The sequence below is a fragment of the Oncorhynchus gorbuscha genome, linkage group LG25 (assembly GCF_021184085.1).
Source record: "Oncorhynchus gorbuscha isolate QuinsamMale2020 ecotype Even-year linkage group LG25, OgorEven_v1.0, whole genome shotgun sequence".
NCBI lineage: Eukaryota > Metazoa > Chordata > Actinopteri > Salmoniformes > Salmonidae > Oncorhynchus > Oncorhynchus gorbuscha.
Window position 1 is genome coordinate 5565337 of NC_060197.1, and position 16776 is coordinate 5582112.

The 16776-nt window shown below is 44.8% G+C and overlaps 1 pseudogene; it reads right to left on the minus strand.

The window, feature by feature from the left end:
• Positions 1–16776, minus strand: part of LOC124013555 — a 38890-nt pseudogene that overhangs the window by 861 nt on the left and 21253 nt on the right.

The following is a 16776-nucleotide window of genomic DNA, read 5'->3' on the forward strand; positions in this document are numbered from 1 at the left end:
ATTTTCAGGTTTTCCTACTTACAAGGTCTGTAGAGGTCTGTCATTTTTTTTATCATGGGTACACTTCAACCGTGAGAGACAGAATCTAAAACGAAAATCCAGAAAATCACATTGTTTAAGTAATTCATTTGGGAACAAAACATTGGGAACACCTTCCTGATATTGAGTTGCCCTCAGAACAGCCTAAATTCATCTGGCCATGGATTCTACAAGGTGTCGAAAGCGTTCCACTGGGATGCTGGCCCATGTTGACTCTAATGCTTCCCACACTTGTGTCAAATTGGCAGCGTTGCACTTTGTCTTGCCCATTCACCCTCTGAATGGTACACGTACACAATCCATGTCTTAATTGTCTCAAGGCTTTAAAATCACTCTTTAGTCTCCTCCCCTTCACCTACACGGATTTGAAGTGGATTTTAAATAAGTGACATCAATCAGGGATCATAACTTTCACCTGGTCAGTCTTATGGAAAGAGCAGGTGTTCCTAATGTTTTGTGCTCACAGATTATAATCATACAGTACATTTGAACCACTAGATGGCATCACTGGCCAGCACAATTCATCCAGCCTGTCCCATGAATTACATGGTTATTAAAGTTGAAATATAGAATCCAAAGTCATTATGCATCTTGGTAAGTATGTGACAAATCCAAAGCAGTGAACACACACACACACACACACACACACACACACACACACACACACACACACACACACACACACACACACACACACACACACACACACACACACGGTGAATTATTATCTGATGCTAAAACATGAATAAGATCTAAGGTGAGATCACCTACAGGGAACTTGGTGAAGTAAAGCTTGAAAAGCTCCTGGTTCTGCCACAGAGATAAGGCTGCTCCTGGTGGTAGTGGCAGCCTAGTGTCTGACACGCAACAGACAGCAGGAGTGAGTGAGGTGACACCGTGGGACAGCTGGATCCCCATGCCAGTCACGGTGAGGACTATTACAGTGGCACAGAGGGAACAAAGAGCCATACTCTGTGATGCTACAAATAAAATCAACAACAACTTTAGCTAACAACAAATGCAACAAAACAACAGTTCCTTTAGAATTGTAATATCAGAGGAGGTCTAAATGTCTGAGGCACTGCTTTTCTATGGGGAGACAAGATACTCCAGGATATCTAAACTTGTATAATACTTTGGGTTTAGCAAGCGTCTGAATTAGAAAGATAAGCTTGTCAGTCTATAAGGTTCATAAAAGAGCTGGGGGGCTGAGGTAGTGATACTATTACACTACACCTTAGTGGGTTCAGACATGGAGCCCAGTTTCTGCTGGGCCTGACCTGACCCTCCATGTGAACACACACACACACACACACACACACACACACACACACACACACACACACACACACACACACACACACACACACACACACACACACACACACACACACACACACACACACACACACACACACAGGGTGACTGAGCCTTTGTTTACTCAGGGTCACTCTCGATCACCCCCAACTGTTCTTGAGGAGGGTCATCCAAGTTCAAGCCCTGTCTGCATCACACCCATGTACAAAACAGCATGTTTGTGTACTGTAGTTGCATCAAGAACAAATAACCTTTGAACAAAATTGGAATAGATTTTTCTTTTAAAGGTTGTACTGTTGGTAAGAGTATAGAAGATTCCCTGTCTGTCTTTGACTGCAGCCAGATCTAGGGCACCCCTGGTATTGCTCTAGCCCGGAGAGGAAATGAACAAACCAAGACCTAATAATGTTCCATGGTTCAACCACCTGCATTTATATCCTAATGAGGCTGTCACCCTTTTTTGAATGCACTTCCACACTTAGACACCAAACAGCCTTTGAAGCAACAAAACAAAACAAATTCAATTAGGGCACTAATGCTTTTTCTTAGCGCATGAGATCCTCGCCACTCAAAGGCAATAACATTGCCTAAGGTTTATTTACACAATGCACTATAAGAAAATACTTTTGATGCCTCCCATCTTGACTCTGGAAGAGAGATTCTCCATTATCAATTCACCTCAGAGCTAAAGGTGTTAGTTCTTAAACAGAGAAAAGGGTTGGTTATAAGAGTTGTGGCTATTTGTTCTCTGATGAAAAGCTCCATAGCAGCTCGAGCTGAATCCATTGTAATCCACCTTGTTGGTAGAGAGACAGTGGCAGCAATAACAATGAGGTGGCGAATGGAAGATGGGAGTGATTTCCAGGTAACAGGTAAGAGCACAATGGGTAGAAAGGACTGATGTGCCCTCGCTGTGACCCGGCTCACACAATCAGCTCCCAACACACACACTTCTCTCTCAGGTCCTGAGGGAGCTACTGCAGTGGATACCTGTCTGTATGGAGAAGGTGGTGCTGCATGTAGCCCTGGGTGATATAAAAAATACATTGTATGATCGATTCAAAGTCCATTATTTCCATAAAACAATTCCACCCTCCTATTTTGAACAGATAGAAAACAGGACTTATTTTACTGTGCTCAAGTTTCTAAAAGTGACAGTGTGTGTGTGTGTGTGAGTCTATCTCCCTGTGTGTTCATCCCTGATGCAGAGACAGAAAGGTTTGCTACTCCAGGTGACAGAGACAGTAAAATGTGACTAGGGGGCAGTATTTTCATTTTTGGAAAAATAACGTTCCCGTAGTAAACGGGATATTTTGTCAGGACAAGATGCTAGAATATGCACATAATTGACAGCTCAGGAAAGAAAACACTCTAAAGTTTCCAAAACTGTAAAAATATTGTCTGTGAGTATAACAGAACTTATATTGCAGGCGAAAACCTGAGAAAAATCCAATCCGGAAGTGCCTCATTCATGTTTTGAAAGCGTTGCGTTCCAATGCGTCCCTATTGAGCAGTGAATGGGCAATCAACCAGATTCCTTTTTCTCCCTATTCCCCAAGGTGTCTACAGCATTGTGACGTAATACCCGTAAGCGGCTACATTGCGCAACTGGTCAGCTGATGGCTTCCAGAGTGATTATCGGTAAAATACAGAGGTAGCCATTATTCCAATCATTCTAATTTGGAATATTTTTCAGCATTTTCGTGACTGCAATTTCTGGGAGATTTCTCAGCCAAATGTGAAGAACAAACGGAGCTATTTCGCCTACAAAAATTATATTTAGGAAAAAAGGAACATTGGCTATCTAACTGGGAGTCTCGTGAGTGAAAACATCCGAAGCTCATCAAAGGTAAACGATTTAATTTGATTGCTTTTCTGATTTCCGTGACCAAGTTACCTGCTGCTAGCTGGACAAAATGCTATGCTAGGCTATCGATAAACTTACACAAATGCTTGTCTAGCTTTGGTTGTAAAGCATATTTTGAAAATCTGAGATGACAGGGTGATTGACAAAAGGCTCAGCTGTGTCTCAATATATTTCACTTGTGATTTTCATGAATAGGAATATTTTCGAGGAATATTTATGTCCGTTGCGTTATGCTAATTAGGGTCAGTCGATGATTACGCTCCCTCATGCGGGATGGGGAGTCACTAGAGGATAACAGAATGACTTAGCTGCTCACAGAGGTGTGGCCATGACCATGCGGCTGGCTTACCTCACCACAATATTTCCCAGGGTCCTTGGCGTCAACTGCTGCATATCATCGTCGATCACACTGACTAGAGAAGAGAGAGGTGCATAGAAATCAGATTTATAGGGCTTATATTTCAGCAGTGGGCAATGTGGGATGTCAAAACGTGGGTTGCTCTGAAGTTCAACCTTTGTATTGATGGTGTGTGTTTTTTATTTTCCCAAGCCAATATGCCTAGACTCCTCTCAAACGTGCCCATGTTAAAACGATTACAGTGTGACATTAATACCTTTTTGTATTTGACAACTACATGTAACAGTTGTAGAGCCTGAAAAGCAGTGTCTCTCTCTGCATACTGGTCAGGTAAATGGACTATTTCAGAACATTTGGGATAGTTCCAGAGGCGTCATGCCCATAGGTGGCACGTGCCCCCTCATATTTGTCCGGTTTTAAAAAATACAGATTTTGTTTTTGTAAATGTGTTGTTGTTGTTGTTTCTCTGGAATACTACTAGCCACCTATAAAAGTTATGAAGTTGACTTTAGCTATCCCAGATAGTACCTAGTTATGAGTTTGGGAGAACCTAAGAAGCCATTTCAGGCTATCAATCAAGTTGGAGTAGATAGTTCTACACTACATGACCAAGTATGTGGACATCTGCTCATCGAGCATCTTATTCGAAAATGAATATGCTATAACAGCCTCCACAGCATTAATATGCAATAACAGCCTCCACAGCATTAATATGCTATAACAGCCTCCACAGCATTAATATGCTATAACAGCCTCCACAGCATTAATATGCAATAACAGCCTCCACAGCATTAATATGCAATAACAGCCTCCACAGCATTAATATGCTATAACAGCCTCCACAGCATTAATATGCTATAACAGCCTCCACAGCATTAATATGCAATAACAGCCTCCACAGCATTAATATGCAATAACAGCCTCCACAGCATTAATATGCTATAACAGCCTCCACAGCATTAATATGCTATAACAGCCTCCACAGCATTAATATGCTATAACAGCCTCCACAGCATTAATATGCAATAACAGCCTCCACAGCATTAATATGCTATAACAGCCTCCACAGCATTAATATGCTATAACAGCCTCCACAGCATTAATATGCAATAACAGCCTCCACAGCATTAATATGCTATAACAGCCTCCACAGCATTAATATGCTATAACAGCCTCCACAGCATTAATATGCTATAACAGCCTCCACAGCATTAATATGCAATAACAGCCTCCACAGCATTAATATGCTATAACAGCCTCCACAGCATTAATATGCTATAACAGCCTCCACAGCATTAATATGCAATAACAGCCTCCACAGCATTAATATGCTATAACAGCCTCCACAGCATTAATATGCTATAACAGCCTCCACAGCATTAATATGCTATAACAGCCTCCACAGCATTAAGCATTAATATATAACAGCCTCCACAGCATTAATATGCTATAACAGCCTCCACAGCATTAATATGCTATAACAGCCTCCACAGCATTAATATGCTATAACAGCCTCCACAGCATTAATATGCTATAACAGCCTCCACAGCATTAATATGCAATAACAGCCTCCACTCTTCTGGGAAGGCTTTCCACTAGATGTTGGAACATTGCTGTGGGGACTTGCTTCCATTATTAGTGAGGTTGGCCTGGCTCGCAGTCAGCGTTCCAATTCATCCCAAAGGTTTTTGATGGGGTTGAGGTCAGGGCTCTGTGCAGGCCAGTCAAGGTCCGATCTCAACAAACCATTTCTGTATGGACCTCGCTTTGTACACGGGGGCATTGTCATGCTGAAACAGGAAAGGGCCTTCCCCCAAACTATTGCCATAAAGTTGGAAGCACAGAATTGTCTAGAATGTCATTGTATGCTGTAGCATTAAGATTTCCCTTCACTGGAACTAAGGCGCCTAGCCCGAACCATGAAAAACAGCCCCAGACCGTTATTCCTCCTCCACCAAACTTTACAGTTGACACTTTGTATTTGGGTAGGTAGAGTTCTCCTGGCATCCGCCAAGCGTGATTCATCACTCCAGAGAACGTGTTTCTATTGCTCCAGAGTCCAATGGCGGCGAGCTTCACACCACACCAGACCGATGCTTGGCTGCTCTGTCATGGAAACTCATTTCATGAAGCTCCCAACAAACAGTTATTGTGCTGACGTTGCTTCCAATTTGGAACTCGGTAGTGAGTGTTGCAACCGAGGACCGACGATTTTTATGCGTTACGTGCCTCAGCACTCAGCGTTCCCGTTCTGTGAGCTTGTATGGCCTACTACTTCGTGGCTGAGCCGTTGTTGCTCCTAGATGTTTCCACTTCACAATAACAGCACTTACAGTTGACCAGGGCAGCTCTAGCAGGGCAGAAGCTTGACAAACTGACTTGTTGGAAAGGTGTCATCCTATGACGGTGCCACGTTGAAAGTCACTGAACTCAGGCCTCCCGAGTGGCGCATCAGTTGAATTCACTGCGTCACAGACCCGAGTTCAATGCCAGGCTGTGTCACAACCGGCAGTGACCGGGAGTCCCATAGGGTGGTGCACAATTGGCCCAGTGTCGTTCTGGTTAGGGATGGGTTTGGCCAGGAGTCTTTACTTGGCTCATCGTGCTCTAGCGACTCCTTGTGGTGGGCCGGGCGCCTGTAGGCTGACTTCGGTCATCAGTTGAACAGTGTTTCCTCTGACACATTGGTGCGGCTGGCTTCCGGGTTAAGCGGTCAGGTATTAAGGAGTGCGGTTTGATGGGTCATGTTTCGGAGGACACGTTACTCAACCTTTTCCTCTCCTTTTCCTCTCCTCTCTGAAATTAGGGAGAAAAAAATGTCACAGCTCTTCGGTAAGGCCATTCTACTGCCAATGTTTGTCTGTGGAGATTGCATGACTGTGTGCTCGATATTGTTCACCTGGCAGCAACGAGTGTGGCTGAAATAGCCAAAACCACTGATTTAAAGGGGTGTCCACATACTTTTGTATATATAGTGTACCTTAGTTGGCATGCCTGCTGGCAAGGTTGGTAGACTTTCAATCTTTTACCCAGACTTTAGCAGAGAAGCATATTTAGTTTATTTAAAAATAAAAATAAAACACCATTCAGGAGGATACAGACAGCTCAAGAGGCTTTTCTGCTTAGATATAAAGAGTTTTTACATTATTTTTTTCCATAAAATTAAGCATCAATGATTATGGCTCCCCCCAACCATCAAGCACTTTGTGGCCCCGCCCATGGATAGTTCTGCTTAATGAAAGAGACATGTTAGTGCTCACCATTGTATCCTGGAACGGGTTTGCCAGCCTGACCAGCAGGGGGAGACAGGGAGTTTCCCAGACCAATACAGGAGGACGTGATGGCTGAGCCACTATCTGATGAAAGGAGAGAGGGAGAGAGAGGACAGAGGGCATACAGGGTGAGATCATTGAGACTTTACACTTTTAATGCCACAACTCATGCAACTTCCACACTATTCTCCTATCTCTGCAACACACATGCACTTTATAAACACACATTCACACGTGCGTACACACATAGAAACATACACAAGCATGCGCGTTGTCCTCAAAGATCAATGTAACGTCACAATCTCAACTTTTTCCCACACACCACAAAACGTTTCACAGAATGTGCAAAAGAGAACCAATTATTCATACCTTTAAGTGGAATAAAAGTCAGTTTCATGCGTGTCATTAAAGCTGTGGTTGAGCCCTGTGTTCTTCCTGTGAGCACAGTTAACCTACATTACCAGAACTATGACAGCTCCTATGGGCTCTCTGACTCACACAACCAACCTCCACTCTACACAGCTGCTCCACTTTCCACTGAGATATCTCTGTCTATTCTGTCTCCCTGGTTCCAACCTAAATACAGCAGAACCATCAAAGAGGTGACACATCACACAGGGGAGGCTCTGGTGGAGGATAGGAGAAGAGAATATAACCAATTGTCACCACCGCAAATAGTTTTCTTGCTATATCCTCATCATTGTATCCTGTTGTCATGGAGATGTCTGAATGTGAGAGCACTCTAACCTACTTCACTTTCTTCGCTAGCATTTTGGACTAAGCTTCCATCCATATCTTAAGGCATTCTTTGCTTGGAGGGGAGAAAAGCCCTTCTACCTCCGGCCAATGCTGACGGCCAACGCTGACGGCCAACACTGAGGTCTCCCCCAATAGGAGACACAGAAGGGGGACACGTCTGCCCCGGTCCCACCTGCCTGGTCAAAATTCAAGGCCTATCAGCCAGTGGCCTCAGCCACCTCAGTGACCAATGACAACAAACCAGCCAATGCTCTGCTTCCTCCTCGAGTGTGGAAGCAGGGAGATGACATGGTGTAGAATGCCCACCGTATGTTTACAGCTCTGTTTACACATGTTTTATATATGTGGATCGAGATCAATAAACCTGTGCAGAGTAGCTGTGTGTGTCTGCTCAGCCCACATATAGATCAGTGCAGAAACGGCAGATTCTAGCAACACATGTAGACCGTGACAGCCCTCTCTAAATGGGAACATGTGAGGATCACACAATAAACCCACCGAGCTGTGGCAGCAGCGGTGCGTTTAAATTCACGCTGTTAGCAGCAGTCGCTGTAATTGCGGCATAGATTTCAGACAGCAATTAAAGCCGGGAACAGAGATGAGCAGTGACAACCAATATAATGGCCCAATATAGTTGCACTCGCCGATTAAACACTTAGAAGGGAAACAATGCCCAGGGCTTTATGGTCTGCTTACATAACCAGGTGCATTTGGGCTGTTAGTGGATACTAGAACACAGAGGATAAAACACCTTGGAACATCTCTGGGTGTTTTGAAGGCCACCTGCACCACTACCCAATTCCATGGGAAAAGTATAGATCTACAGTGCTTTATTAATTGATTGATAACCAATCTTTGATCTTTGTTTCAAATACTTTCATTTTGTCCCGAGTTCTTCCTCATGTGTAAGGGGCAGCAGTAGCCTAGAGGTGAGAGAGGCGGACCAGCAGCCGGAAGGCTTCTGGTTCAAGCTCTGTGCCGGGCAACACAAAAATGGGAATGGAATTGAATTGGAAGGCTGCTGGACTCTGTCTGATCCCATGTAACATCGCCTGTCGTGGTGCCCTTGAGCAAAGCACCTAACCCCCAACAATTGCTCTCAATCGAGGGGTGCTGCACTGCTGCTAACCTTATGCCTCTCAACGTGTCTGTGTTAGAGGTCTTCATGGGTCCACCCCAACTTGAATACAAAGGACCTGACCTAGGACCCAAGAGGTTTGGTCCGTTCAGATTCGGGTCCCCTTTTTTTTAATGATCGGACCGTTCGGATCCGGGTCTGATTGTCCTCAGGTCTGGGTCCAACCTCTAGTATCTGGGAGGGTTGAGAAAGACAGAAGACATTTCCATTCTAACCAATGGCCAATACTTTAACATGTTGCAGCCTTGAAATTCAGAGCTGTTTTTATTCCCGCGAGTGGAAGGAAGGCCTATTTATATGCCACTGCACTGCTTAGTTCTTAAACAGCAAGGCTACGCTAAGCAGGAAAAAAAAAAAGGAAAAATCTCCATGGCACATTCAAAACACTGAAGCCGGACGTTATCGTTATATTCACAATGACAGGGAAATGTACCTCGTGAAAACGAGCAGAGTCGACTGAGCAAAGCTCCGGATGGCCACCAGAGAGAGGGATACTGAGAGGGAATCAGTGTGAAAACAGGCTTAGACATGGACGAGGGATGAAAGATGTGTGGGTCTCGCTCGCTCGCTCGCTCGCTCTATCTCCGTGGTCAGATATCAGTACGCAAGCACATCAATCTTCTCCAGACAGACGGATCTGTTGGGTCTGTGGTGGTGAGAGGCTGTTTGAGAGTGATGAATTAAGGGACACTGTGAGAGGCCAGGCAGTGGGTGGGAGAAGAGGGGAAGGAGAGGAGAGGAAGGGAGGTAAGGGGAGAGGAAGGGAGGTAGCATTGTGCCCTTTCATAACAGGGTGCTGTCTAAAAGCCAAGAGCCACCACTGGTCTGTCTGTACAGACACAGAGCCACACAAATCCTTTATCTTTGTTCTGGCATCTCTGACGTATGAACACTAATGAATCCTCTCCCAGAATCACCTTGACTTGCTCTGCTCTTTAATCTCACATCGACGTTTACACAACCACATACCACGCATGCACACAGAAGCACAAACACACAAAAGCAAGCACACACACACACACAATCTTGAGTCAGACAATTATATGGCCATTCCTGTCCTTCATCTGACCACTCTCAAATGTCAGGTGTCAGATCTCAGAGGGCAGACTGTGTGTGAGTGTGTGTGTGTGTGTGTGTGTGTGTGTGTGTTTCTGTGAGTCTGCGACTGTTTCTGTGTGTGTGTGTGTGTGTGTGTGTGTGTGTGTGTGTGTGTGTGTGTGTGTGTGTGTGTGTGTGTGTGTGTGTGTGTGTGTGTGTGTGTGTGTGTGTGTGTGTGTGTGTGTGTGTGTGTGTGTGTGTGTGTGTGTGTGTGTGTGTGTAGAGAGAGCGGGGTGATTGGGTTGTCCCGAAGATGAGCTGTTGCTGGGGTAACATTGGGTTGTCCTGGTGATGTGCGGTTGCTGGGGCAACTCTAAGTCAGAGAATGACCGTGATCAGACAGCAGGCCCAAGGTCAGCAGACCCCTACTGGGGCAGAGCTGAGAGAGAGAGAGGAGATGGCAAACATTCCTGCAGCACTGTCCTACCTCTCATCTCTCTACTGACCTGTCTGAACCAATAGACCAGTATAAAGAAAACCCTGGATTGAGTAGGTGTGTCCACACTTTTGACTGGTACTGCATATACACACATACATAGACCTACAGTTGAAGTTGGAAGTTTACATACACTTGGAGTCATTAAAACTAATTTTTCAACCACTCCACAAATGTATTGTGAACAAACTATAGTTTTGGCAAGTCGGTTAGGACATCTACTTTGTCATTTCTCCAACAATTGTTGACAGACAGATAATTTCACTTATAACTCACTGTGTCACAATAACAGTGGGTCAGAAGTTTACATACACTAACTTGTCTGTGCCTTTAAACAGCTTGGAAAATTCCAGAAAATTATGTCAAGGCTTTAGAAGCTTCGGATAGGCTAATTGATATCATTTGAGTCAATTGGAGGTGTACCTGTGAGTGTATTTCAAGGCCTACCTTCAAACTCAATGCCTATTTGCTTGACATCATAGGGAAATCAAAAGAAATCAGCCAAGACCTCCACAGGTCAAATTGTAGACCTCCACAAATCTGGTTCATCCTTGGAGCAATTTCTAAACGCCTGAAGGTACCACATTCATCTGTACAAACAATAGTACGCAAGTACAAACACCATGGGACCACGCAGCCGTCATACCGCTCAGGAAGGAGAGGCGTTCTGTCTCCTAGATATGAACGTACTTTGGTGCGAAAAGTGCAAATCAATCCCAGAACAACAGCAAAGGACCCTGTGAAGATTCTGGAGGAAACAGGTACAAAAGTATCTATATCCACAGTAAAACAAGTCATATATCGATTTGACATAACCCGAAACGTTTGACCCATTTTAAACAATTTAAAGGCAGTGCTACCAAGTACTAATTGAGTGTATGTAAACTTCTAACCCACTGGGAATGTGATGAAAAAAATTAAAGCTGAAATAAATAATTCTGTCTACTATTATTCTGACATTTTCACATTCTTAAAATAAAGCGGTGATCCTAACTGACCTAAGACAGGGAATTTTTACGAGGATTAAATGTCAGGAATTGTGAAAAACTAAGTTGAAATGTATTTGGCTAAGGTGTATGTAAATTATATTATAAACCGGTTAGTTTGAGTATTGTCTGATATGACACACAATTACTTGTTTACTGCTCTATTTACAGTGGAAAACAGTTTATTATAACAATAAGGTTGGGGCCTCTTGAGTGGTGCAGCAGTCTAAGGCACTGCATCACACCTGCAGTGCCTTAGTGCTAGAGGTGTTACTACAGACCCGGGTTCATTCCCGGGCTGTGCCACAACTGGTTGAATGGTGTTTCCTCTGACACATTGGTGTGGCTGGCTTCCGGGTCAAGCTGGCGGTTGTTAAGGAGCGCAGTTAGGCAGGATGCATAACTCCATTTTCGCCTCTCCCGAGCCCGTTGCAGCGATGATACAAGATTGAAAAAGGGGGTACATTGAAAAATAATAATAGTAACAATAAGGCACCTCAGTGGTTTGTGGGATACGACCAATATACCACGGCTAAGGGCTGTATCCAGGCACCTAAGAACAGCCCTTACTCGTGGTATATTGGCCATATACCTCAGGCCTTATTGCTTAAATGTAGAGTCACTTTCTCAGGCTCTGGCTTGATAGGTGTGTCCCAGACAGGATCAGAGGAAAGGTCCACGCCTTACCCCTCTTACAGAACATTAGAATATCTGTTTTAGAGCTTCAATAAGAGCCCATCGAGTCCTGTCCAGACAGTCTTGACAACCTCCCAGCCAGCAGTGAGCTGAGGTGCCAGACTGGGGCAGAGCTACAGCACTACTGGTTAATAAGCCCTTCTGGTTGGAGCAGCTGTACCTGGGAGGGAGGGAGGGAGGGAGGGAGGGAGGGAGGGAGGGAGGGAGGGAGGGAGGGAGGGAGGGAGAACCTCCATGGAGGTCACAGCTGCTGCTCAGCTCTGGATCACACAAGCATATGACAGTCGTGCACAAACCTACATAAGCAGATGAACAGGTAGAGGAGTAGAAAGGGAAACTGCCGTCACACCTGCTCTAATAGCATCTCAAATTCCTCTCCCTCAAACCCACAGTGGAATGTTCATGCATACACATTTTCTCATTACAAAATGACCTCTAATAAGAAACACCAGCTTTACGGGCCTGTGGAGTTTAAACAAGGCAGAGCTAGCTAACAGCCGACAGAAAACCCCTCTGCTTGAGGAGCCAATAACACACACACACACACACACACACACACACACACACACACACACACACACACACACACACACACACACACACACACACACACACACACACACACACACACACACACACACACACACACACACACACACACACACACACAGTCTCGGAGGAGAGCCAGGCTGTAATTACGCTCGCAGCTTCGCCCACCACGAGCCAGGAAACTCTTAATGAGCCAGTCTGTGGGATGGGAGCCATATGGTAATGAGTGACATGCTAGGTGTGACACGCCACAGGTGGGCACAGAAAACAAGGTGGGCCAAAGGAAGGGCTTTCATCTGAAAATAGATGGTGTGTGTAATGTGTATCTGGGTAGTAGGGTAAACAAAGGACACATTAGGTAGTTTTATTTGGCTGCAACATTTTGAATGATCTGGTAATGGGATGTAGTCTTATAGCTTTAGATAAGGGGACCAAGTACGTGTCCATCACACCATAGCTGTACGTTACCCTAGTAGCATGACCATAACGTGGGAGGAGATACTACCACTAATCTGGCCCCTGTTGGGAGGTGAAACGTGTTAACAAACTTCAAGTCCCATACCCATGCGGTTACTTGAGGTTGCGTCCACTGGAAATGCAGTGAAGTTACGTCGCCATCCATAATAAGCGTTGAGCTGTGTAGTTAGGATTTCCTCTTAACCTCCTGACTCTCTGGGGCGTAATCATGTTGGACTTCAGAGCCTCAAGTGCCAAGCACAAAGCTACTGGTTTCCATGTTGGTGAGAAGGCTGTGTGAACACAGGAGAACACAGAGCCACTTCACATGGTGGCATTGACCCACAGACAGGACTGGCTACTCTCTAGTGCAGAGCACAGGGCCAGGAGAATGAACTCTCTAACTCTACAGTTAGAACGAGATCAAGAAAGAAACACCGTAGTTGTAAAGGAAAGTCATTATTTCTAAACCTCATTTGCTGCAAAACGTAGGATCCTGTTTCTAATTGCACTTTAATTTACAACCTCACAAAGGTTTATTTAATTGCAATTCATTATGCACCCATTTGTGTAATATCACAGTCTAGCACTTAATTGTTCAGCTTCTATTCGTCATCTCTGTGTGATGATTACCAAATGTCTCTTCCTATCAGAGAATAGATTTCTCGTGTACTGCTCCTAGACATATTTCACCACCATGTTACAATGAACCTTCGTACTGAGACAGAGGAAAGAACCTTTAGCGTGTCATGTCCCGGGGCTGGAGCTTGGGCTACAGGGGCTGGACAGAGGGGGGACAGAGACCCAGCCGCCTGCCCTCCCTGCATCTCTAATCGCTGCTTCCCATCAGCCACTTCACCCTAGTGAGCCAGACCCTGACAACTAGAGATATTCTGGTTGCCCGGCAACACCGATGACATCAGCAACCTTCATCATCAGCCGTCCCTCCAACCCCAGGCACTCGGGGTCTTAAAATAGCGACACAGATGATTATCAGGCTGCAAAAAAGCAGCCATTTTCTGTTTTCTTCCTGGATACACAGGGGGAAATGAGCCAGTATTCAGACAGATTTGGATAAAGGGGTGGGGGTCAGAGACTGCTGTGGGTGTCTGACTGAAGTTAATAGATGTGACTGTCTGTGACGTAACAGAAATGGAGACAGAGTGGATACTCTTGATAGGGGAGATAGAGAGGGGAGAGTGAGATAGAGAGGGGAGAGTGAGAGAGAGAGGGGGAGAGAGAGAGGGGGAGAGAGAGAGGGGGGAGAGAGAGAGGGAGAAAGAGATTGACACGCACAATGTATCAGCGAATCAGCTGAGAGTGTGTGCCTGAGTGCACATGACAGTAACGAAGGCACAAATCACTTCTACTTTATATCAATAAAGTCATCTTACCCACTGGCCCTGCAAAATGACATCTGATTTTGAGAAAGAAAATGAAAAAAAAACTCATTCAAATTCAAAGCCAAATTGGTTAATCAGTCAAACTCTGCCTGTAAGCTTTACATAATTGAAATACGCTGTTCATATGAGATCACTGACAAGTTAGACACATTTAGCTGAGACTAATCAGAGGCATCATTTCGTAGAAGAGTTTGAAGCGAGCTGTTGATGTGCTGTGCCATTTTCATCAAACACAATTAAGAGGAACATTCTCACACTCTTATTATCGCCTTTCAGTAGACGCAACACTCCTGCAGTGACAGACGAGAAAGAATGCTGCTCTAAACACCTGCCCCTTTGTAAAAACTCATTCACAGTTCTTTGAAGGCTGAAGTAGGAACGGAACACTTATATCCACGACCGTACAGAAGCCTCTCTATTCATATCGACTCTGTCTGCCAGTTCATAACAAACAACACGGCCTCCTACAGTAGTTCCACTGTGAGCTCCTACTGTTTGAAACCCAGGGCCCACAGTAGATGTGAGGAGTTCCCTGGGTGGTCAAGGCGAGGTAGAGACACTGCTCCTGGCTCTCTGTGATGATACAGTTTGCCACACAGCAGTGGTACATAACTACACTAGGTTTGCTCCAGGGTAGAGAGAAGCCCAGGAAATGGCCAGGGACGGCTGCTTTCAAGCTGTGATACATTTCAATTTCTCAGATGGTAGGCAGCCAGCCTTTACAGAGCATGAACGCTTTCAATGCTATTTCACTCTGATTCTAGATCAGTGATCTAGCCTCTTCCGTTCAGATCATCTTCCACCACCTTAATACTGACTCTAGATCAGTGGTCTGAAAGTAGTCATATATATCTTCATTTAATAGGATCTCTATAGGTCAGACAGCCTCTCTTTGCGTTGACTTCTAATTCAGATTACCACACGTCGCCCGCCCGCCTTTGAAATCTCTATCTCTCTGAGCCTCCATTCCGGCTGATTTTCATGCCATTGATTTAATCTTTCCTTTGCTGAATATTACATTGGAAAGAGATTACAGGGCGTGTTGTGGAATGATTTGTGATAAATTCAAGAGTAATAGATTTTGTTCAATTTGTATCCATTTTGCAGGGAGCTAGTAGATCAGCCTGGGTAGGCTCAGCAGTAAAGCACCTGGATGGAGACAGCATAACTGCATTTGAAGGACAAATCTTTACAGGCATCTTACATTCTTTATAAATAAGTGGAGGTGTGTGATGGATTATTCAACCAACAACTGTCCACGGAATGCATTCCAAAGAAGTTGTACTTTGGTTTCCGAGAATGTCTTAAACTTAGATTTGTGAGAACCCACCAAAACGTTTCAAAAGTAACATGTTTGGAATAATAATGTTCGGAATAATACCAATAACTGTGCTGTTTCTTAAATAATGTGTTTTTTTCAGTGATCTCAGGATTACTGCAAGAATATTATGCATTAAATGTACAATCCTCTCCAGAACCCTAGTCTGCAGGCCAATGTCAACCTGCACCACAGTTAGGATTTTGCCATCGCTGCAGTTCGCCTTCCTCTTCTCGTGGAAGACTGGGGCTGATAAATGGGTTTGATGGATCACCTGTCACAGAGAGATTGAAACACCGTATGCTGAAATCCTTAGATGACGTGCGACTTAATCCAGTACAGGAGGGAGAAATCAGAAACTTACTGCCGCAGCCTGTCAGGCTCTTCCACAGGACTTAATTATGCACGCCTTCTCCCAGAGTCTAAATCAAAACACTGCAGAGGTTTCATTTTCCAGCTGTCAATATAAAGGGAAATGTTTTAGCCCAAAGTTTGGCGCCCATTTCTAAACCTCTGGCAGAAACTCCGATGCTCTAGAAGGCTTGTGTGACAGTGGAGAACAGAACATGCCTGCAGCTTCCTCATCTCTCACAATAACACAGACTGCTCTCATTCATTATGGTCCCTTTAACATATTCTGTCTATTCAGTCTATTCTGTCTATTCAGACAGACAGACACAAAGCCCAGGGTGAGAGAGGACTTTCGGTTATTGTCAAAGACAGACTCCTTTACTCTCCAGTGAACAGGTTGAGAACTGCAGGCCTTTATTCCCAGTAATGGCTTTGAGGTTAGTGCTGCAGCCAATCACACAGCCTGCAGTGGATGAAGCTCCCTGGTCTGGACTGCACTAGCACCACAGAGAAGCTGGGAAGGTGCTAGGGTTATTGTTCCAACTCAATCTATCAGCAGTCTGAGGTTTGACTGAACTTCAGTGAACCATAGGCGGACAGTGTGAAGGAATCCGATCATACCACTCAGGGCTAGGACTGACAGAGAGAGCACCAAGGATATGCTCTGAGAATCAGCCTGCCGTCTCTGATAAACCTCACATCAACACCACAGCCATGGAGAAGAACCAGCTCC